The 24,627-nt window shown below is 42.1% G+C and overlaps 1 long non-coding RNA gene across 1 annotated transcript in view; it reads left to right on the plus strand.

Moving 5' to 3' along the window:
* The window catches only part of LOC144935345 (uncharacterized), a 37,632-nt gene extending 31,150 nt beyond the window's left edge, over window positions 1-6,482 (plus strand). The window contains exons 2-3 of the long non-coding RNA XR_013637303.1: window positions 107-224; window positions 6,463-6,482. This is a non-coding gene — a long non-coding RNA (uncharacterized LOC144935345). The remainder of the gene's footprint in view (window positions 1-106; window positions 225-6,462) is intronic.
* Window positions 6,483-24,627: the final 18,145 nt, after the last annotated feature.

Genomic DNA, 24,627 nt, shown 5'->3' on the forward strand with positions numbered 1-24,627 from the left:
AGAGTCCACTTCAACGTGTGATCAATGCGCATTCCAGATGGACTGGACTCACAAGAGTGCGCAATAACAAATGTTCTTACTTACTTCTTACTTAATACATTTACAGACGGTGGCAGAGCCACCCATCAACGAGCCAGAAGTGACCGCACACGCCTCGCCCAAAACAATCCCTCAAGGCCCTGTTCTACCACACAACCAACCTGCTCTCTGCTGCTGCTGCGCAGGTGAGTGGTCGTGTGTGCACCTGCCGAGCGAATCAGCCAGGAGATGCCAACATCAGTCAGCACTGACTGGGCATAGACCACCAAATTGGGGCGCCACCGTGGCGAGATGTCAATTATCTCGCCTGGTATACAGGAGGTCGTGGGTTCGATCCCAACCCTGACGCCTGCTGCTGTATATTTGGAGTTTGCACGTCCTCCCCCCCCCCCATGGTCGCATTCATTTTTCTCTGGGTCCTCCGGTTTTTCCCTTTACATTTAGAACCAACATCATGCGTTTTAGAGTATTTGGCTGATATACATTTTCACGTGATAAGCCACTTCCGTTGAGCTATAATTTGCAGCCAGGTCACATCTGAAAAAGCTATATAGCTCAGTGGGCCTATACATTTTTTGAAATAGTTTAGTTTTAACTTTCTATGTGTGCGAATCAGATTCATCCTGGGTGGTTGATACAAACATCGCAGCTCATGGCGCTGACTCAGTGCTACCAATTGTGACACGGTAAAGTATCACAAAACCAAATTCTAAGAGATCATAAAGTGATGTAATTGGTTATTTATCGAACATATTCAATCAATGAACAAAAAAAATACGCAATGAACGCTATACATTGTGTTGTATATTACAGCACTGTACAAGTATACGCACATACACGCATACACATGGAGATGTGAGTTTAAAGACACGTGCGTTCTTTAGCATCGATAGATTAGCATAATGCACCCAGTAACACATAGCCAATTATTGGCATAATTGTAAGTCTACAGATTCATAATGAGCACTGTATCACAATTTCAAAATGCAATTCTACAATCCGAAATATTTCCATGTATATATGTCGGACTGCCATAGATGGCTATGCTAAGTAGTCTTATGCAGTATCACGTTATCATATGATACACAATACCAGCGGAATTGCATTTGGAATGGCAATTCAGAGTCATGGCACTTACACACACATACCAACACAGGCCGCTGACGGGCAATATCATCTGACTGATAATTCTGGAATGTCTATTTTACTACTCTGGTGAACGAGGCATCGAAGGCGTATTGCAACTCTGCGTATAATAACCTCGCACCTCCGATTAGGACGGTTGGCTACGTATGGCGCGAATGAAGTTCAACACACGTGCATACATATACACAGCAATAATTCACCACAGTTTGAATAGGTTTATAATGTGGGGTGGAGCACCCAGCTCCTACCTCATTGCACTTGATACAATTCAAGATAGAGTGATCAGGTTAATTGATGATTCAGAACTCACTCTTTCATTTCACTCACTCGCTCACTAGCGGGCAGTCGCATCCTTATCACTCTTGTATTGCTACTACCATTGATATATATTTTATATCAAGTTATAAAAACGACTTGACTTCCCGTCTAATTTTGTGTGGATATGTATTTGAAGAGTAAACCGTGGGAAAAAATACATTCGTTATATCGGTGGGTGATTCCAAAACCCCAAGGTCACTGTGAGGTTGTAAACTCACATGCCAAGGAGAAGGAGACATGTGGCGACTGAGTAATGTTTGCAGAGCATTCGAAAATGTTCCATTAAAAAAGTCAGTGCTGCAAACTGTGACGTCATGGAATGTAATATTAAAATATTTTATGTTTCACATAATGAATGAAGTATCAATTTCCATGGAGTCAAATGCCATTTTATAGTCTACACAGTCTAGGCACGGCGGTATTGGGAATCCATTAAGTCTTTTTCAAAGCTCTTACAAAGCAAGGCCTAAATAAAACAATATTTATAAATGATGAAAAACAATTTACAGCCACATTGAGGCTGCATAAAAGATTACATATAAAAAGGGGAGTCAGGTACGTTGATGTCCTATTGCGAAGTTATTCACAGCGAGAGTGGAAGATTTTTTTCCATAGGCTGGATTGGATAAACCAGGGGAAAATGTAGATTGGGACAACAGTGGCACATCTCAAACTTGGCGGCAATGGAGTCAGCGTGAAATCCGACGGGAATGAACGGCGGCAAATGTGAGAAGAACTTAATTGAGAGGGCCGCGAAGTTGGACTGAAGATAAATATAATTTTTTAAAAACGGCAATTACATAAAATAATTTTTATTTAAAGCTTTCGTGACTGCAGGGATTCATATTCTTGGTTCTTTCGGTAAAAATATAAAACAATTGTTTTACCGAAAGAACCAACAATACATAAAATAAGTTTGCTAAACAATCAGATATATCTTTCGCAGACAAATGGAAAAAAATAGCAAAATCTATAGCTCTTGGATAAAAGTGTTTTCGATGTCGATTATAGTTTTTATATTTTTGTGTGTGTTAATATTTTCTATAAATTCAGAAAGTGTAAATTACCGACAAACATATATATTTAAAATCTCCTTATTTTATCCAATATTGCTCAAGAGGCAATTTTCTAAATATATACAACACACCTTTACTACGTGTTCCCAATAGGTAAAAAAAGTCACGTAAAATTTTGAAATTATAATATTAAGCTTACAAAAGCTAAAACGGAAACTTTGTAAAATCCCGTCGTGCAACATCTTGATTTTACAAGATGTGCAGAGGAGGTGATGTGTAATTAGAGTGAAAATAAACCACGAGAAAGTGGAATACTGCCTAATAGATTGTATGAAGATGCAGATTGCATTAAGCAAACCGCATTATTGATGACAAATCCATTTGAGGAAGCGGGTACTCCACAGCATATATATTAGCTGGGCGTATAAAATATTAAAGTGTAAACATCTTTGAGCTCAAAGATATGACGAACAAGATGCTGGATGGAGTGTTCCAGGTATCGTGCCGAGCCCGCTGGCGCGATGCAGACAGCTCGTAGAACTTGCACAAAGCAGAATTATTCCGTGTACATATATATTTTACAAATCGATCTCATGCCTGTAACCAAATTATGTGCATAACCTAGCGACGGGAAGAAACACGCAATACTCTTTCCACGTAAAGAAAATGAAACAGTTTAAGTAGATTAACTCCGCCTCCCCACGTTCTTGTCAGCGTTGGGCGATTGCTATTCTCCACCGGTGGTGCGAGACAATTCCACATTTCTACGCCAGGAACTAATCTATCCATAACATAACGACTGTTGACTTTCGATCTAGAGCAGTCGTGCTCAAAAGCCGGTATTCATTTGAATATCTCCAGAGTATTGGTGTGTCGCAGGGTTAAGTCCCAATTACACTCACAATGTCTTGGTCCGTGAGACTATTGGCTTAATCTGGCCGTTCTAATAAGGATATCAACGATGACCAGGTAATGTTACAAACTAAACGAGTGTCGTGTTAGGCATGTAGTTGCGGTAAAAGCAAACTTTTGTTTTCATCTTAAACAGCGGTAATTCTAACGGAATCAGAAGATGTATAATTAACGAATGATATAATGCACAATGGTATTATGGGCTCAACTTGTCAGCGGAACGTTTGTTGATAGGCACAGTATTTTATGCATTCTTTATACACCTTGCAAACACTGGCTGCATCATTGTTTCTGTAAAATGTGATACAAGAAATGTAGTTGAAAAATAAATGTATATATAATACAGTTTGTAAAAATACCGTTGTACTGTATATGGAAATTTAAATGCAAGGATCCTTTGATTACGGTACATTTTTTTGACGACAAGCGCTACACAGGCGTACGGCGCATGGTAGACTGTGCGTGCATGCATATGTGTGTGCATCTTGATAATACAGTATATATCGTAGGTCGCAAGTCAAAAATTCCATCGTTAAAGACAGCCGGATCCATCGGGCCGCTTTATACAAAAGAATAAAACGTACGTGCGCCGCATTTGCTTGCGCTAAATTGTTCACTAAACCACAACGTAACAATGCAAACAATGAATTTGTGCGATAATGGCCGAAACCAGCTTAACGATAAATTAATACCAAGCAATTAATTACTTTGTTCACCAACACGCTCCGTTGAGTACAGTGCACATTTTATTAGTTTTTAAGCTAAATTAGTTTTATTTCTTTTTTGTAAATCCACTCGTTATCCTTTCATTCTTTTTGCTTAATCCAGAATATGCATCGCGAGGGGGGTGGGGGTCACGTTTGTTTTGGGTTTATTTTTATGCACGAACCACGTTCTGATTTCTCTAATTCCATGTCTGAGGAAGGCACAGCTGTAGGAGTGTAAGCCCCGATTTGGGGCCGTCTGATCCAGGAATCCTTGTTTGGCGGCCGCGGTACAATCAGAAATCTGCACCTAATCTTATAAAGCAAAAACTTGTAGACTGGGCTTTACATTCGTGTGGGCAGGATAATCTCAAAGCCCAAATCTGGCTTCTTACCATGCAATCACAACCTGAGGGCTATACTTTGCTTCTGGAGGTTTCATTTTAGAGAAAATTAACGTGCCTTAAAATGTCATCTTATAAAAAAAAAAGAATACAACTTTTGCTCTATGTTTCACACGTGAATTTTAAAACGGTGTTATATAAACATTTCCTGACGTGTATGTACTAAGGTTTGAAAACTTATCAATGTTTTAATTGAAGAGTACTAGAATATACTGGCAGCATTATGAATGCGCGGTTTTTTTATTTACTAATTCCATGGTCCAACATCTCCCATGACAAACAAATCCAGCAGTTGATTGCAAAAAAAACTGGAAATTAATAATACCTGTTTACTGATAATAAAAAAGCGTGGCTGCTGATTGTTCAAGTGCATCTTTTTACCGTGGCTTGTAACATTATTATTCTTTCGTACCAATAAAGTTGAAATTTAAACCGCAACATTTATAAACAAACACATGCTCTGAACACAGAATACACGCTGTCATGTAAATTATATACTGTTGAACAAAACGAGCAGCAATTGGGGCAAAAATATATACAAAAAATGTAAGTGATGTGCCCCAACAGTAAACGTTTGTCCTTCTAAGGCACAGGTGCATCACACTGGTTTGCTGGTAATAATCACTTGGGCCCCCAGCAATTATATTGATTTCTTTAACAAAGAAAAAATATCAAAAACACCAGTGCCTAACTTATACATTATTTACAGTTGTTATTATGAACATTATTCTCCTGCTCACAGAGGCATTTTATCACACTTGGTATGATTATTGGACGCGCAGCAATGACCCTTATTGTAAAATGGCAATGTTTAACGTTCATCAGCAGATGTCTTCCGAACGGTGACCACTGAAAGGGCAATTCAACTCCCGGCGCCCTTTACGCCACTGCCGTTAGAAATTAACATCTCCGAGTGAATCTTCTCGTTCGTTAATGAAAACAAGGGGGGTTTAATTAAGGCGGACGTGAGATGCGAGAGACTCGAAACGCGCGACAACGCACGAGAGTTATGAGCAAAGGAGAGAGGCTTGCCTGGGATTAAGCGCACGCAGCCCCACTGCATCTCGGAGGGAGCAGCAGGAGGAGCGAAGAAGGGAGGTCGTGCATCCTGTGAACCCAGGAGGAGGGAGGGCAGACAGAGGAGGAGGGAGGGAGGGAAGGAGAGGGAGGCAGGAGAAACGCAGGGGGTCTGGCAGGGTTTTTGGGGCTAACGCGTGGGTAACGTGCTTGGCCGAGCGTACCCTCAGACCCACACGTGCCATCTGTTCACGATCTGCTGCACAATGGGCCAAGTGACTCGGAAAAAGGAGAGGCTTCAAACACCCCCGCAACCGCGGGCATCAATAGCTGTCGTTTCACTGTTATGTTTGAAAGTACACACTCCCATTCTTTTTTTCCACCCTCCACAAAATTGTTAATGCGGTAATTACAAGCAGCTGTGCTTTATTACAGATTTTTTTTTTAAATAAAAATGACCTTTAAAAAAATATACCGTACATTTAGTATTATTTTACATGGACAATAACCCAACACTTTTGCCGCGTTATTTGATACTCTACGGTAAGCCTATGATCAATCATGGGACCGAAGCTCTATTGAAGTGCTTACTTATATTAGTTTTGGTGAGAGTCGTTTTGGTCATTTCAAGATTTCTAGGATCCTAAATTGGTATCGATGTATTGCATGTTTATTTATTTATTTCCTAAGAAGCAATAGCGAGGGAGTTGGTACACGACAATACGTTTCCCGCACAAAAGTCTTGACGGGAGCCTTAACATTTACAGCACAAACACAAAAGTCTCCCGTAGACCTTGAACAGACTGTTGGGGCAAGTGCTGTTCGCGAGAAGCACTGATGAAAGCGGGAATGTCACACGAGGGGATGGGTGGCCAACACCACGCCCGGCCGCCTTTGTCTTCCCAGTGTCGATGCTTACACACCGCACCGGTTCAGATAATCGTCCCCGGTGTCCGGTGGCCGTGAGTCGAACTCTGGTCGACGGGTTCGTAAGTGCAGCGCGCTAACCTCTTAACTACCACAAACACACACAAAGATCCCCCGTGTCGCCTTTAACAGATTGTTGGGCAAATGCTGTTAGCGAGCACCTATGAAGCCCGGCACGCAACGAGGGGGTGGGTGGCCAGCACCACGCCCGACCACATTTGTGTCCCTAGTGGCAATGTTTACACACCGCACTAGGTACTCATTTGAGGCTGAGTCGACCTAGGGGAGGCCCAGAACCGGTTCAAATAATCGTTACTGATGTTGGCCGTGAGCGGTAATCGAACCCGAGGTCGCCACTCCCCAAACACACACGGACAGATACAGACAGACAGAAGACACACATACAGACACACACAGAAGACACAGACACACACAGATAGACACACACAGACAGACGCACACAGCTAGACACACACAGATAGACACACAGACAGACACACACACATACAGACACACACAGAAGACACACATACATACGCACACAGACAGACACACACAGATAGACACACACAGACAGACGCACACAGATAGACACACAGACAGACACACAAGGACAGACACACACAGAAGACACACACAGACAGACGCACACAGACGTACACAGACGCGCATGATAGACGTACACAGACGCACACAGACACACACACAGATAGACACACAGACAGACGGACGCGCACCCGACACACAACGGGCGGACTTGCTTCCAGCAAGCCGCGGCTGGACGGTTTCGCTTTGCGGCAGGCGTTGAGACGTTGTGTCAGGGCAGCAGCAGCGGCATCAGCAGCGGTGGTGGTGGCAGCCGCATCAGTGGTGGTGGCAGCAGCAGCAGCAGCAGTGGTGGTGGCGGCAGCAGCAGCAGCAGATGCCGCGTCAGCAGCAGCAGCCTCCTGCGAGTCGGTGGCGAGCGTGGGGGGGGGGGATCGATAGGCGCGGTGCAAAACGAAAACGAGGACCCCGTCAACGATTTGGCCAACAGGTCCAGATGAAGGCCTGCTGGCTGAAAAGTTAAACTCACCTCTCTTTTTTTTTGCCTTCCTTCCCCCAGCATCACACTCCCTGCTCTATTGATTTCTCAATTCGTTTGTTAAACAAAAGGCGAGTTCGTTCTTCCCCCCCCTCTCTCTCTCTACAATTCACTGCGCGCTTTTGAGATTCACGGAAACCGCATGTGCTGCTCTTAAAATAAACAAAGAAGCCAAATGTTAACAATGTCGAATGCACCTTTTTGTCTCTCTCCAGGTAATAATTGCTTTCGTAAATGCACTAACCTCAAAGCTTTAGAACACGAGTTTGTGCAATATATCGCTGCGCATATAAACTGGGATGTACGTGTGACGTGTGTCTACTAGTTTGTACTGACGTATTCATAAGGCAAAGTACAAACGTAAATACAAACCCATGCAAATATTTATGTAAGTACAGCAAGGCCGTAGCCATGGAGTCAACATTGGGGGGGGGGACCAAATCTTCCAGGGTGTCTTGAGGGTCCCAAACCAGAAAAATATCTAAATTTGAAAACTAATTTCCTGCCTAAAATAAAAAAAAATTCACCAACACACAGGATGGACTTTTTATTTATTTTTGTTACAATAATGTCTAATAGTGTATTGTATTGCATTGCTCTGTTTTTACTTTTTTTACCATTTCTTCTTTCATTGTATGTAATGGTAGAGATTAGGGATTAATAAAGTAGAACCATAACCACAATCATAAAAACATCTATGCATTGTTAGATGAATACAAGTCCACATATTGTGGCCAAGGTTTAGCAAATTGTTGTTTTTATTTACATAGCATATCAACATTTTTTAATAGCAATATATTCGGGGGGGGGGGGGAATTTTGACCATATTTGAATATTTGGGGGATGTGTCTCTCCCAATATATATTATAATTACAGCCTTAAAGTACAGGATATAATGTCAATTATTTATACAGGTAATACACGTTATTTTATTGCTTTACTTGTTGAAATTACTTGTGTGGATACTTTTATCGAATACATGTTAATTATACAAATATTAAGTAAACATGAAATAAATACGAGAAGCAACTGACACCATTGTCAATCAATAAGAAACGTTTTATTTTATTTAGTCCTATCCATGTTTATCGTATTGTACCGACGGTAGTATAGTTCAGAATTGGGGTGTTATTATTACTGTGCAAAAGAACAAGGTCATTTTGAGTGTATACATTATCATAGGATTTTTTTTTATGTTAAAAGTAACTCACTAAATGGTTTTAATTGTTATTGTTGCTGTCTCATACAAACGAGTCAACATATCTGAAAAGGAAAATATGGGTAACACCTATCGAATACCGACTTCATCAAACATACTGGATTTAGAAATAAAAATCCAATTCTATTACGAACAAATAACTGGCGGTGTTAATATTAACTATGTCAATATTATAATAAGAACATAGAATGTATGTTATCTGTATCACTACATTCAGCGGTATACAACAAAGTTACATTTGAACTATAAGCACGTACACAGAATGATGTTTTAGAAATCTGTCTCTTGGAAACGAATATGTAAATAAATGTTAAGTTACTGTTGTCTATTCAATTAAATTACTGAAAACTAAAACGTAAAATAACATAATGCAATATATATATTTTTTCTAATTCATTGCAATCAAAACATATCGATTGATATGTCTATGCTTCCCACAATAGGTGGGTACAGGTAAACACATTTTGTAATGTTTTACTAGTTAGAAGCATGTATCAGCAATACAGTTGTGGGGTAATATACTTTGAATTCCTTTCATCATATATTCGTATCAATAAATACATTTCATGCATATATACATTCTCAAACAGTTAAATCATTGTAGCATACACTTGTAGACTTTACACAGTACACGTATCACGACTGAAGAACTATACCCGTCATGTAATTTTGAACTGTATGACAACGCAACATTTAAAATTATTGATCCCAAAATATCAACTGTGATATTGGGAAAACGCTGATAATAATAGTGCAGCGACAACCTATGCGTTTCATTACGCAGCATAACACGCCCAGACTCATTGCGATAGCCACCAAAATTCTTCCTTGAAATGACCACGATAACTCGCCGCGATTTTTACAGTCATTAACCACGCCAATCCATTGATATCAACTTACAAAATCAGTCAAAATATTATAATGCACTTCAGCACTTTAACAGAGCCTATAATCTGTAATTAATTAGAGGCAAAGCATCAATAATTATAACGAGGGTGGTTCGCGCGGTGACGCTGCTCTCAAAACGCTCTCCGTGAGCGTCGGGGCGTTTACATCGAAAGCGAATAATCCTAAAGGTGCCTTAGTCTGGCTCTCTAAGAATCCCAAGGGTGTCTTAGTCTGGCTCCCTAAGAATCCCAAGGGTGTCTTAGTCTGGCTCCCTAAGAATCCTAAGGGTGCCTGAGTCTGGCTCTCTAAGAATCCTAAGGGTGTCTTAGTCTGGCTCCCTAAGAATCCTAAGGGTGTCTTAGTCTGGCTCCCTAAGAATCCTAAGGGTGTCTTAGTCTGGCTCTCTAAGAATTCTAAGGGTGCCTTAGTCTGGCTCTCTAAGAATCCTAAGGGTGTCTTAGTCTGGCTCCCTAAGAATCCTAAGGGTGTCTTAGTCTGGCTCCCTAAGAATCCTAAGGGTGTCTTAGTCTGGCTCTCTAAGAATTCTAAGGGTGCCTTAGTCTGGCTCTCTAAGAATCCTAAGGGTGTCTTAGTCTGGCTCCCTAAGAATCCCAAGGGTGCCTTAGTCTGGCTCCCTAAGAATCCTAAGGGTGTCTTAGTCTGGCTCCCTAAGAATCCCAAGGGTGTCTTAGTCTGGCTCCCTAAGAATCCTAAGGGTGTCTTAGTCTGGCTCCCTAAGAATCCTAAGGGTGTCTTAGTCTGGCTCTCTAAGAATTCTAAGGGTGCCTTAGTCTGGCTCTCTAAGAATCCTAAGGGTGTCTTAGTCTGGCTCCCTAAGAATCCCAAGGGTGTCTTAGTCTGGCTCCCTAAGAATCCTAAGGGTGTCTTAGTCTGGCTCCCTAATAATCCTAAGGGTGCCTTAGTCTGGCTCCCTAAGAATCCTAAAGGTGCCTTAGTCTGGCTCTCTAAGAATTCTAAGGGTGCCTTAGTCTGGCTCTCTAAGAATCCTAAGGGTGTCTTAGTCTGGCTCCCTAAGAATCCCAAGGGTGTCTTAGTCTGGCTCCCTAAGAATCCTAAGGGTGTCTTAGTCTGGCTCCCTAAGAATCCTAAGGGTGCCTGAGTCTAGCTCTCTAAGAATTCTAAGGGTGCCTTAGTCTGGCTCCCTAAGAATCCTAAGGGTGTCTTAGTCTGGCTCCCTAAGAATCCTAAGGGTGCCTTAGTCTGGCTCCCTAAGAATCCTAAGGGTGCCTTAGTCTGGCTCTCTAAGAATCCTAAGGGTGCCTTAGTCTGGCTCTCTAAGAATCCTAAGGGTGTCTGAGTCTGGCTCCCTAAGAATCCTAAGAGTGTCTTAGTCTGGCTCCCTAAGAATCCTAAGGGTGTCTTAGTCTGGCTCTCTAAGAATTCTAAGGGTGCCTTAGTCTGGCTCCCTAAGAATCCTAAGGGTGCCTTAGTCTGGCTCTCTAAGAATCCTAAGGGTGCCTTAGTCTGGCTCTCTAAGAATCCTAAGGGTGTCTGAGTCTGGCTCCCTAAGAATCCTAAGAGTGTCTTAGTCTGGCTCCCTAAGAATCCTAAGGGTGTCTTAGTCTGGCTCTCTAAGAATTCTAAGGGTGCCTTAGTCTGGCTCCCTAAGAATCCTAAGGGTGCCTTAGTCTGGCTCCCTAAGAATCCTAAGGGTGCCTGAGTCTGGCTCTCTAAGAATTCTAAGGGTGCCTGAGTCTGGCTCTCTAAGAATCCTAAGGGTGTCTTAGTCTGGCTCCCTAAGAATCCCAAGGGTGTCTTAGTCTGGCTCCCTAAGAATCCTAAGGGTGTCTTAGTCTGGCTCCCTAAGAATCCTAAAGGTGCCTGAGTCTGGCTCCCTAGGAATCTTAAGGGTGCCTTAGTCTGGCTCCCTAAGAATCCTAAGGGTGCCTTAGTCTGGCTCCCTAAGAATCCTAAGGGTGCCTGAGTCTGGCTTTCTAAGAATTCTAAGGGTGCCTTAGTCTGGCTCCCTAAGAATCCTAAGGGTGCCTTAGTCTGGCTCCCTAAGAATCCTAAGGGTGCCTGAGTCTGGTTCTCTAAGAATTCTAAGGGTGCCTGAGTCTGGCTCTCTAAGAATCCTAAGGGTGCCTTAGTCTGACTCCCTAAGAATCCTAAGGGTGCCTTAGTCTGGCTTCCTAAGAATCCTAAGGGTGCCTGAGTCTGGCTCTCTAAGAATTCTAAGGGTGCCTGAGTCTGGCTCTCTAAGAATCCTAAGGGTGTCTTAGTCTGGCTCCCTAAGAATCCCAAGGGTGTCTTAGTCTGGCTCCCTAAGAATCCTAAGGGTGTCTTAGTCTGGCTCCCTAAGAATCCTAAGGGTGTCTTAGTCTGGCTCCCTAAGAATCCTAAGGGCGTCTTAGTTGGGCACCCTAAGAATCCTAAGGGTGCCTTAGTTTGGCTCCCTAAGAATCCTAAAGGTGCCTTAGTCTGGCTCCCTAAGAATCCTAAGGGTGTCTTAGTCTGGCTCCCTAAGAATCCTAAGGGTGCCTTAGTCTGGCTCTCTAAAAATCTTAAGGGTGTCTTAGTCTGGCTCCCTAAGAATCCTAAGGGTGCCTTAGTCTGGCTCCCTAAGAATCCTAAGGGTGTATTAGTCTGGCTCCCTAATAATCCTAAGGGTGCCTTAGTCTGGCTCCCTAATAATCCTAAGGGTGCCTTAGTCTGGCTCCCTAATAATCCTAAGGGTGCCTTAGTCTGGCTCTCTAAGAATCCTAAGGGTGTCTTAGTTTGGCTCCCTAAGAATCCTAAGACTGCCTGAGTCTGGCTCCCTAAGAATTCTACATGATCTTAAATCACTTTAAGTCACTCATTTTTTAAATACATTGGCCAAACTTCGCAATACATGGCCCTCATGGAAAAGGGGTACTGATGCTCAATGGGGCTTTCCTGGGTAAATAAATAGAACGACGATTGCAGTGTTTTCATCACCATGTAAAGTCTTTTTTGTCAATAATTGTATATTGTCACATCATATATACAGCACATATACTATTTTATATACGTAAATATGGGAAATTAAAACAGTTCCACCATAATATTAACTGTGACATCACAAAATACCACATTTAATTACTGGTGACAACGACAATTTGACAATCTAGATAATCATATTTGCCATGGCAATGGTATCTGTCGCGACCACCGTTGTTAATGACCATAAAGGACTGCAAAGGAAACACAAGGTTAAATCACAGACATGAAATTCACGATACAACATTTTATTTCAGCAACAAATAAAATCCAGTGTTTACAAAAAAAAAGTATTTGCGTAAAAAGTAACTTAAAATGTGGTGAATCATAACAACACCCCAGAGATTGTTAAAAACAAATCACTCGGCATATCTGATTGTATTAAATAACCAGGGTTGCGAAGTAGAATTTTTCACAATACGACACGATATCAAGTGTCACGATCATCACAATATCAGCTTCCTTTAATTTTGCAATTGTATTTCACAATTGTATTATTTCATTTCAGTTTTTTTGCTGTATTTATAATATGAATAAAGATCACTTACACGTTTTCCAACTGCAGTTAACCTAACATTAGCCTGTGGAAAGTCTTGCGATCATTGCAATTTTACTTTCTACAATGCTTCTAACGTATATGCTGTCACTTACACAACAAATGTATTGATAATTTAATGAACTGTGAATGTAATAACATCATATTACCACCATGCCGTCAATTACTCACCAAAATATTTAGCAGAGTACAAGTTTCATTAACATTGGCCGTTTATTTAGAACTTCATTGCTTGAGTTTGTAATTTCAGAAAAATATTCCTTCAACAAATGCAATATTTTACAAAAATAAAAAACGGCAATGATAATCACGTTAGCATTTTGCAAAATGAACGATATGCACATCATGAATCTAATATCGTACGATGTATCGCTGTAATGCACGACCCTATCAATAACAGCAATTGTCACGTGCAAGGCAAAAAAATCACTAAAACCAAGTAATGATAATCAATTTAAACACATTTTTTGTATTATGTTTAAACATATTTGAAGTACAGTATCTTATAATTTCATACCTTGTAATGAAATGCTAATTTGAATCGGATTGCAGCAGTACAGATTTTCAAAGTCAAGCCAATTCCATTTCTATCCTTGTAAATTGCATATTGAATTTAAACATTCTGGACAAATTCATTTAATTACTTTTGTAAACTCGTGACAACAAGGACATTTGTTGTGACAACAATGACATTTGCTGTCAAATTTTAGGGTGTCATATTTTACGTTACGTTACAAAAAGGCACGTTAAAAAATGCGCCTATGAAATGACCAGTGCTACTGATCACACACACTGTGAGAGAAAAATCAGTGCTCATATTATCTAACACGTTATCTTCCGAACGAAATTCACGTTAAAACTTTACCAACGTAAACACAGGCAGAATACTCTCGTCGGTGCAGTCATGCAAAAGGCATCGAACCCCTGAAATGATGGAGAGGCCCCTTAACGAGGTGGAATATTCTGAAAGAAAAAGAAATAATATGAGGCTTTGTGCCACTATGAGAAAATAAGGGGTAAGGCCCAGCAAGAGGTAAAGCTGGCAAAATCAAAGACAAATTATGTAATTAGAGGGTTGTGCAATGCAATTAGTATGAACAACACGATATAAAACTGAAATTATGTTTACAACCAGATAAGGTGTCAAAGCAGAGGTAAGGGAAAGCGATGCAGCTGCATAGGGAAGTAGAGCGCCGTGGCCTCGTCTCGAGAAGAAGGATATTGCATCTGGACTACGTTTATTATCTCTGCCATCTCAATCAAATGCGGTGTCACAGATTGAATTCGTTATCGCCATTCAATAGAGAACAGAACCTTAATGGTTTTGGAGGTTGATCATTCAGGCAATCACGGAAGGTATGTTACATATAGCAATCATAACAGGTGTGTTACATTTAAGAATCTTATATTTAAAACACTCCTTTTTTTGTCGGCTAGCGTTCGCAGTTTATGCCTGCCATTTTTTGACGCTTTTCTGCACTCGTTTTTCTAAATTCGCTGTTATCATCACGAAACACTTCAGAGGCGTGACCTCCCATGTCCCACACCCTTTGCAGCCAGACCTACATTCCTGCATAAATGAGCTTGTACCTGACAAAATAAGGAGCCTTTAACTTAGACTTTTGGTAATAAGACGATCATAGTAGTTAGTTAGACCTGTTTAAGCCCTGTCTTGAAAAGTCACCCCTTTAAATTGGCTTAACCCCCCCAGTTCTGTCCCTGTACCCTGGGCGAGGGGGCAGCGAGGTGTTACCTCACTCGCCTGGTATGCAGGAGGTCGTGGATTCGGACCCGACCCTGACGCCTTTATATTTGGAGTTTCTACGTTCTTTGGGCTGCTTTAAATTTCCACGTGATAAGCCACTTTATTGAGGTATCATTTGAGGCCAGGTCGCTTCGTGGGCTTAGCTGGTAAAATAAAAACAGTTTAAATTGTTAAAAACATCCTGCTTTTCATACATGGCACAATGGGATCTACGGATGAAATAACAATTATAATTTACTGTTATAGATTTCCTAATAGCTACTGCAGTATATAAAGTTTAAAAAAGCACAACATGACAACATTCTTTTCTGACATGACCTGGTTCCTCTTAGACTGAGCTGTGATTTTAAAGAGGTCGTTCCAATGTGTGTTTCTTAACATTTGCTTTCCTCAATTGACTAAACAATCCAAATTGTATTGTATTCTACACGGTGATTAAACACGCGCTGTCCATTCACGCAAAGCACGACGGTTGGAGAGAATGTATTCTTCACGCAGTCACTCCCCTCGTAGGCAAACCCGTCATTACAAAAGCCTGTGCAACTCTTTCCTGAATCCCATCGATCGTTTAAGTCTCACACATATTATTTGTACCAATTATAGCCTCCGTTTTTCTGCATATTCTTTGATTGCATGCGTGTTAGTCATTTTCTATGTTTCTGATCCGTATGGCACAGCAGGTAATGATCAACAATTAAACGCTTTCATCTGAAGACAATGGCACGCTACTTTTCCACACCGTGCTATACATTACATTAACAAATGAATACTATCGTATGTTATTTCAGGTTTGCTTAGGTATATTTCCATTTTTTGTAGTTTCTCTATTTTTGGTTGCAAAACTACGACAATCCAAGCAGACACCACTGCAGCTACAATAATTCATCTGTTACACTGACGAAGCAGTTTTTTCATAGATTGTAAACTGCACTTACATCCAACGTGGTTGCTGCAGCCTCGCTGCTAAATTCTGCGTGCGGCATCGCTGATGCACGAGGATGAATGTTCTTGGCCGTGCTGAGTCATGAAATATCGGCGTATATTGTCCCAAAAAGAGGCCTTTTAATCGTAGCTGCGCCGTCATCGCAATGTTGATCAGGGGCCCACCGCCAAACACATATCGAGAGCGACCATCTCCTGCGAAGACACGGTAAATGTAACGAGCCGGCCCCAAGTAGATCAGCCCCACGGAAGTTCTATAAAATGGGGACGCCCTGCTCACATTTACCAACGACGCGCTTATGTCATCGTGCACTTGTGACGTGGTCGCATTACGGTATTAACATTCGCGTGACCTCGTGCGAGTTTACAGATGTGAACTTCACACACGAGCCAGCTCCCCCCCCCCCCAGAGCACGCAGACGCATGTGCTGTGATGACTCTCAGCTGTCACGTATTAAGCGCTCGTAAAGGTCAATGTCAAATAGTCAAAATGTCTCTCTTCAAACAAGCACTGGGGAGGCGCTAATCACCATCAGTGGCCTTGAACCAGTGAAAGGTGGAAATTCCACCTTTCAATGGAAAGGGGCTAGTCTCTCCAAACGATGACTAATGTTGCCCTGGACAAGTGGTGCTCACTTTATAGTCATCACGGGGATAATGGGCCGAGGTTTTTATTTTACTCTTTCTTGAGATGCGGTCGCATGTTCACACTGTAAACTTATAAATTGTTTTTGTTGCTATCGTTAAGATTTGAACACAACGAGGCTCAGTCGTTTGTACTGCACCATCCATGCAGATAATCATGCAAGTAATGTTTTAGAATTACTGTTTTGATTCCACATTAATTATGCTGGACGCTTGAGTATACAAATAGAACTGCTGTAGTCATTATTTTAGATATAAATACACTTTCACTCCTATTAACATCAATGATAACAAATAAACACACAGTTGAGGGGATTTGTCTAATTGTCAAAATTAAATACGAGTCAATCTACAGATCACTGCAAATTAATGTATCCCAGCAAAATAACATTTTCAATCTAATCAAACTCTTGACGGTTTTAGCTTCACTGAGAATCATCAGCAGTAAAAAATTAACCCGTAAAAACAAAGTTTTTCACTATAAATCCTTTATATGTGTGGCGGCTAGAGTCCTCTCGTCCTCTGGCTTGAGACGGCTGCCACCTATTGGTCAGATGATTGCCTGCCACCATTAAGCAATTGGTAATTAAATATTATTTATTTTTTCCTAAAAAGTGTAAAATTTTGGAAAAAAATTTTCACGAACATAAATTGTCACGCACAACGAGTCTGTGTGCAAAATGTCAGCTCGATTGGATGACGGGAAGTGGGTTAAAAAACGACCGAAATATTTGCACGGTCATAAGCACGCAAGCAAGCAAGCAAGTGAACTTAATATAAAGGATTTAAAAACACATACCACAGTACTGGCTAAGGCAAGCCGTCCACAAACGCCATGCGGCCAGTATTATTGTGACGATGTACAGCAAAGCACTCAAAATAATTGGGATTTTTTGTTGTCAAATGCTACAACTCAATTATTTTTAAACAGACATGGATATGATGATCGCCATTGATTGGCGCGCATTAATGTAAATGCCTTGGAAACTTGTGTGGCGAACAATACAAACTGCTTGATGGTCATGCACGACGATAACTGTTACTTTTAAATGGTACAAAAATTGAGAAGACAGCCGAGCACAAATGTTTATCTTCTAATTTTTCCTGGCCAATTAATTAATTATTAAATGATAACATTTATGTTTCATGGAATTTGTCACAGTTAGTAATACAATTACGAGTGAATAAATTAACACATTTTAAGCAGTAATCGCTTTGATTTCTAACGAGGTATTGTACAAGGACTCACAGATTGCCAGTGTTATTGTTGTTATGTATCCAGCAAGTATAATTTCTTGTTCTTATTTTGTGCAAATATTTTCATCCAGATGCATCATTGCCTCCTCATGTGACCCACACAACATGTTACCAGGGTTCCCTTTATCCCTTTGGCAAATTTCATGGCTTTAAGGAAAATTAATTTGAGTCTAGCTATATAATGAACACAATTTGATGTCTCAGCGGATCAATTAAATTAAGTACAAAAATACTAAAACATATTCGTTGATGGTCACAAGAAGGAATCCATCTCCAGTAATGGTTAACAAGACTCCAAGGTCAAGGTCACGGTTTCTTTGCAGTAAATAAATTTCCCTTCCACCGTTTGTGCTGCATCTATCTATCCATCTTACAATAGTGGGCTGAAATCAAGATCAATAGTTTAAAATTGGTCACTGTACAGCTCAAAGAAGCTGCTCTGGTTTCATGTCCTTAACACTCATCAGTAAGTCATTGCCATTCACTGCATTGCCATATGATACGAAGCAAAAACCCAAATATAGAGCTTTAGAACGGCTATAGTTGGCAAAAAAATGTGGAAATGGAATATATAATGCAAATATATATTTTTAATGAATAACGATAACTTCACGTTTATGCAAACGTCACAGGGGATAAAAGCATTCGTCTGGATAACTCCACACACCGACAGGATGAGCTGAATTCTGAGACCTCGGGGAAGTGTCCACCGTGGCCTGATGCATACTGCCCACAAATGTAAATCTTGTTTCCTCCTAAAACACGCTAACACCAGCACACCGACTGCAATTGACACATCCCTTTATTCAACACGAAACAAATCAAAATTATACTCGCGCAACAATGCCAACTGCAGCTGTGACGGTATTGTCCGAGCGGTGACTTAAGGAACACAATCTGCTCGGACACTGACTACATCATTCTATCGGGCTTAAAACAATACAATTTTGTGACGTGCTGTGCATGTTCTTTAACTACATTCGGAAAAAAAAAATAACTGACATTGTTCGCTCAGCGTTGTTTTACAAACATTTGTGAATCTCATGATGATACAATAATGTATTTACCAATGCTCATTGCTCCTTCACATCAATATGCTCGTTAGCCTCTTAAATTTGGCTACAAACTCCTTTCCCTTATTCTCTCATCTCTCACTTGCTGACAGCTGACGGCTTAATCAGCTGAACAGGCTCAGTAACTCATGGCAACCCATTGCCATGGCAACCGCTGCCTGCAAGTCAACCGCTTAAGACAAAAAAAAAGCCACACCGAACCAATCAACCAAGTAAACTATGTTATAGCACTCGGCCATCAAAAAGAAGAAGGCACGTGGGTGAATAATAATGTACGACATATGCAAACTACATTTGCACACGTGCTAATAAGCAAGTGTCTAACGCAAGGAGTGAGCAGACATGAGGATTGACAAGCTCTTCCTACACTGGCTTATATATATATGCAGCAACGCACGCGTAATACCCTTGCTAAGGCAGTTTGTTGCATCTACGCAGATATGCAAAAAAAACTTGCCATTGCGTCAAGCCCAGGGCCCGCAGGGAAGGGAGTGGCGGTCCAAAGTCGTTAGCGTGTACAGCGGATTAATAAAACATGCATCGCACAATCGAGGCAGAGTCAGGGTCGCCGTCTCCGCACAAAGCTATGAATAAGAAAAATTACTGAACCCGATTGGAGTCCTCCGTTTGTGTTTCCCTCGCCTTGACCCCGGCTTTATGTTGGGAGGGTTAATCGTTCACCACTTTTAACGGCACGCGCCTTGCTTATGCATGCAAGAATCAGGGGGGGCCGGGCGCCTAAAACACGCTCGCCTCCGCTGACCCCGCTTCAGAGCTGGGGTTAAGCTGTGTATAATTTGTCCTTTCAGCGCCAGCAGCCCCAAGTTTTTGTTTGTGGGGTCGTGGGCGGCTCGCGAGCACGGGAAGCGGTGGGTGGCTGCGTGAGACCGAGGCGTTTTGGAGGGGGCCCATCTCATCTTGGTCGCCGCCGCACAAAGCGTGGCTCGGGCTTGGCGTCTTTGGGTCTGGGCGGCACCGCACACTCTGATGGGACGCCTCGACCACACCACCACCTCCCCGTCTCATTATGGAGTCATCAGCTGCAGGGACGGCCCACTTCCTGGCCTGCGCCACTGCTCGATCGATTTCTTCCTTTTATGATTAGACGAGCACGGGGCCCGAATTACCACCGCGAGGACCCGCGCCGCGCCATAAATTAGGGGCTGTGCTTCTCCGCCCTGTAGCCCGATGGGCTACGGCGAAAACCGCTCTCCGCCTCTCTCTCCCTTAACTGTGGGCAATGAAAAAAACACGTGGCCGTGTGATTTCCAAAGATCATGAATCATAGCAATTCGAGGCACGGTCAAGCTGTGTGAAGGTTTATTTTTCCTATTTTTTCACTATTTGTATTCTAATTTAAAAAAAAAATTTGGTTCAAAGCATGAGAATCACAATCGAAAAGGTTGCAAGTTCAAATCCTGGTCAGGAGTTAGCTCAGCCTATCATCATTCAATGGTTGATACAATGAGTACTGATTTCTTGGGAGCCAAAGTGATATAACATTCGTGACGCTGCATGACAATGTTGTACGACAACCAATGATCTAAGATGCTGCGTATTACTCTATGCAACATGATTTTTGGCATCATGGCCCGTAGTTATAATTACATTAATAGGTACCTGTTTAATAGTATCTTAGGGTGGAAAGTTCATGGGATGACAATATTGGTGTGAATTCAAATACAAGTGCATTGCGTACACAACCGTGTGACATTTGTTTACTAAAAACTGAAAACAATGCCCGCTTGAGCTAACCGCAGAGCTACACTATTACACTTGTAAGCGAGTAAGTCGTATAGAAAAAGTACGTATTTAATTGCTGCTCATACCCCAACCAGTTGATTAAAATAGTGCGATATATCACAATACAAAAACAAAGCGGCCTTTTATGCCGCTTCCACAAAAAAAATCCGTTAAATCTTCTGCGTTGTTTGTGTGTGTTTTGTCACTTTTAAATCTCGCTTGGGGGCTGTCACTTTAAGGGCAGGAAAAAGCGCAAGCCCAGTGTCACGCGCGCAGGCAGAGGCCTTGGTAACGCGGGTCCATTGTCGCTGCCCTGCTGTGGCACCGGCGCCGCTAGGGTGGCGCTGTGTGTGACAGGGTGTGGCTCGGGTCACAAGCCACCGCGCGCCTCCACCGTGCACCGCACTGCCGCCGAGGTCTAAACCGTGCACTACCGTCATGGACGTCAATGCGGCAGTTAGCCAAAGGCCCGGGCTTCTCTCTGCAGGCACGTGGCCACGATTCTGACCCCGTGCACGCCTGCAGCGGTGGATATAGCCGCACGTCACAAAGCACTCGTACGTACGCACAATGCGTTTTCATAGCCGATGTTTCCTGCAAATAAAATTTAAACGGTTGTATTTTTCTAGCAGAGGATTTCACGCTTATAGCCTCTTACTGATGCTAATTGTAAAGTAAAAACAATGCGAGTGTGAAAGATGAGCTTCTGTAATTTACATTCCCAGAAGACGTAGCTTATGAGCCATTGAGGATTAGGAGCGCACTACTTGCAATACCAGAATTGCATTTTCATCAAATAAAAATTACTGACAAAAATAATGTACAGCCCTTTGTCAATCCACTGTTGGATGAAGGCCTCCCGATGGAGTGTTAGTCGTTGGAGGTTGTTTGCCCGTACTTAATCACACTGCCGGTTGCTGAGGTTGAGGGAGGGGCCCACTCACCACTGATGATAGCCATGGCCAGAATTCGAGCTCAGGTCACCAGTTTTGTAGTGCAGTGCGCCTACCACTGCGTCACGGCAACATCTACGTTATTATGTTCCTGTCACAGCAGTGTTAGCAAAATGGCCCATGTACGGCAGAGCAGCAACACGGGGTCCCCGTAGAAAAAAAAAATCTTACTAAAAATAGAAACAAAGAACAAACGAAACCCCCTATTAAGTTAATCAATTCATAATCTGCTCTCCAGTTATTTGCCTCAAGTCCGTTTGACCAAGGGAGACCCCTTGCAGCCAACACAGGGACATCTTCTCCCACAAGGAAGGCATCACTGTAATGATTCATTTATTCAATTTAGAAATCATGGGTTATTTTGAAATTCAAACATTTCAGGCTGCAACAATGAAGCACAATGGTTTACTATTGTGAATGATGTCATGAGGTCACTAACAGCCACATTATTACAATCAATGAAGGTGTCAGTTGAAGCAAAATTGGTTTGATTTCATGTGCTGGCAAAATGGCAGTTTTCACCGTTTGCTTGGGTGGAAAAATTACCAAATCGGTGAGATTGCACTGAATTGATAATTTTCCTATGAACCACTGGTGGAAACTCCTTTATAGAAATACACACAATAAGAAACACCTTTATATCTCCAGAAAAGCTATCCTTTAAGAGGAAAGGTGCTTGTCCAATTTATAAAAAAAATACTTTGCATGAATTAGATCTAAGATATGCCTTTATGCGAAAATATTATTCTATTCTCGACTAAATAATGATCATTGCTTGAAACGTCTCCTGTTATATATTTCTTCTGCTTAGGGCAGTCCTATTGATACGTGTGTTGAGTTTGTGTTGCGCTTGTGACGTACTGTAAATGGAGTATCGCAAAAACAAATGTATATACGGTTAATGAAATCATGAAGGGGCCCTTTTACTATAATATATTGCTTTGTAATTCAATTAAAGGTAATTTTCAATGCTGAAAATTTGGCTTACGGAAATGACACTCTCTTGTGAAAAGTGTGAATACTACAATATGCTACACTTGAGTAGGTCACTTCACACAAGACTGCCCTTCGATATTGCTGGGGTGTGTGGCGGGGGTGTGTGGGGGGGGGGCGGAAATCGAAACGTCCACCCCGCGTAAACGTGTCTCATTGGGAAGCGTGCTAACCATCAGGTCTGCCATTCAAACACCGAGATATAAAAAAAAAATATTCCAACAGTGGCCCTTGACAGTACGTCACGCTGTATTCCACCGTGGTGCGATGCTTGCAGCTTGCGGTGCAGGGCGGCGTGCAATGTGACGTGGGAGCTGACCTCTTGGCTGATGGCAGAGAGGGATTCATGGGGTCTTGGCGCAGCGATGAGCGACGGGAATGCCGAGCATGGCCTGTCGCATGTCCCTTCATGATGACCACCGGGGCCCTTTGTCACCTGCTGTCAAGGCCGGCCGTGCCAGCAATATGCACGTGCATCAATATCAGACAGCTTCCCCTTTTAGACGTTCTTGTAACTTTATAATAAACTCACGCTCGACAACACAACCCCCTCCCAGGCTTAATGCGGACTGCAAACATTATATTACAAACATGCAATAATGGCTAAACATTTCTTTGCAATTCGGTTTATATTAACGGCCCTAATTAGAAAATATTATTTAAGAAATTGTTATTTGCCGTTTTTAACTCTTTCATTGGTATCCAGGTCGTGGATTCGATCCCGACCCTGATGACTGTATATTTGGAGTTTGCGTGTCTCTCTCCCCGTGGTCGCGTGGAATTTTCTCCGGTCCTCCGGTTTTTCCATCCACATTTATGAATCATGCATGTCGAATATTTGGCTCCTATACATTTCCACATGATATGCCACTTCGTTGAGCTATCATTTGTGGCCAGGTTTCTTCAAAAAAATAGCTACATAGCTCAGTGGTCTTTACCAGATAAAATAAAAACAGTTTAGGGTTTTTTTTGTATTGCTCATTCGAACAAGAGACACCTTCTCTCGACTTGACAATACTCGCGCGCGCGCACACACACACAGAAGCGTTCAGCCACTCACTTAATTTTTCGGAGCCAATACAATGATCCGTATTTGTTTTTGGGTTAGGCTACGTGGTGGTAGTTTTATGCACTCGGTTTCCGAGCTCATTACCTGATGAAGCTCGACATGACGAGTCACTTAATTTGTGGCCGGATCGCTCCTGAAAAGACGCTAATAGGTCAGTGGGCTTTCCCAGTTTCATTTGTAGAATTTTTTTGCGATTTGTTTCCCTTTCCTATACTTGGCATTTTATCGTGGTTTTGTATTGTTTGTTGTTGTAACGTTCTGATCCACACCTACTGGACATCGGTGAAACAGAGCTTTATAGCTCATCGGATTCCTCCAGTATAAATAAATATTCTGATTCCGATTCAGTTTTAGCGAAACGTCGTCGTACGTCAATGAGGAATTCAGTCGTGAATTCCGTATTCTTGAAGGCCTTTGTTGCTGAACCATTGTGAGATTTTTATTTTAATATGCATTGTTTTATAGGTAAGATATAGGCCGGGTTAAAACTCCAATTGCCATGTTTGGCCAGGAATCAAATATCGCTTTTTAAATTAGTGTATCCAAGATTGTAGCCCATAGCTGTACAACACCACCACTCCTATTAAACACACATTTACACATACACATGTATTGACGAATGTGCACACACGTTCATACCCGTACACATTTTCAAAATGTGCACAATGAGGTATGTACAGCCCAGATACACGAACACACACACAACGTACATACGCACGTACGCGCATGCATGCGTGCACACACCTGCATATTGACGCACGCGCAAACGCACACATTGCGCCTGCCGCTACTGTTTGGCAGCTGTCGCTGACCCCAGCAGACCAGGAGTAATCCCTTTCACCACACCCCCCCACCAACACCACCACCCCCCCTTTTTTCCAGGCTGTGTGTAAACAAAGGGAGTGGGGCCGATTATAAACACCCCCCAGGACTGTGCAATCAGAGGTGGCCGGGCAGCTCAGCTGACCCCCCTGT

The sequence above is a fragment of the Lampetra fluviatilis genome, chromosome 13 (genome assembly GCF_964198595.1).
Source record: "Lampetra fluviatilis chromosome 13, kcLamFluv1.1, whole genome shotgun sequence".
Taxonomy (NCBI): domain Eukaryota; kingdom Metazoa; phylum Chordata; class Hyperoartia; order Petromyzontiformes; family Petromyzontidae; genus Lampetra; species Lampetra fluviatilis.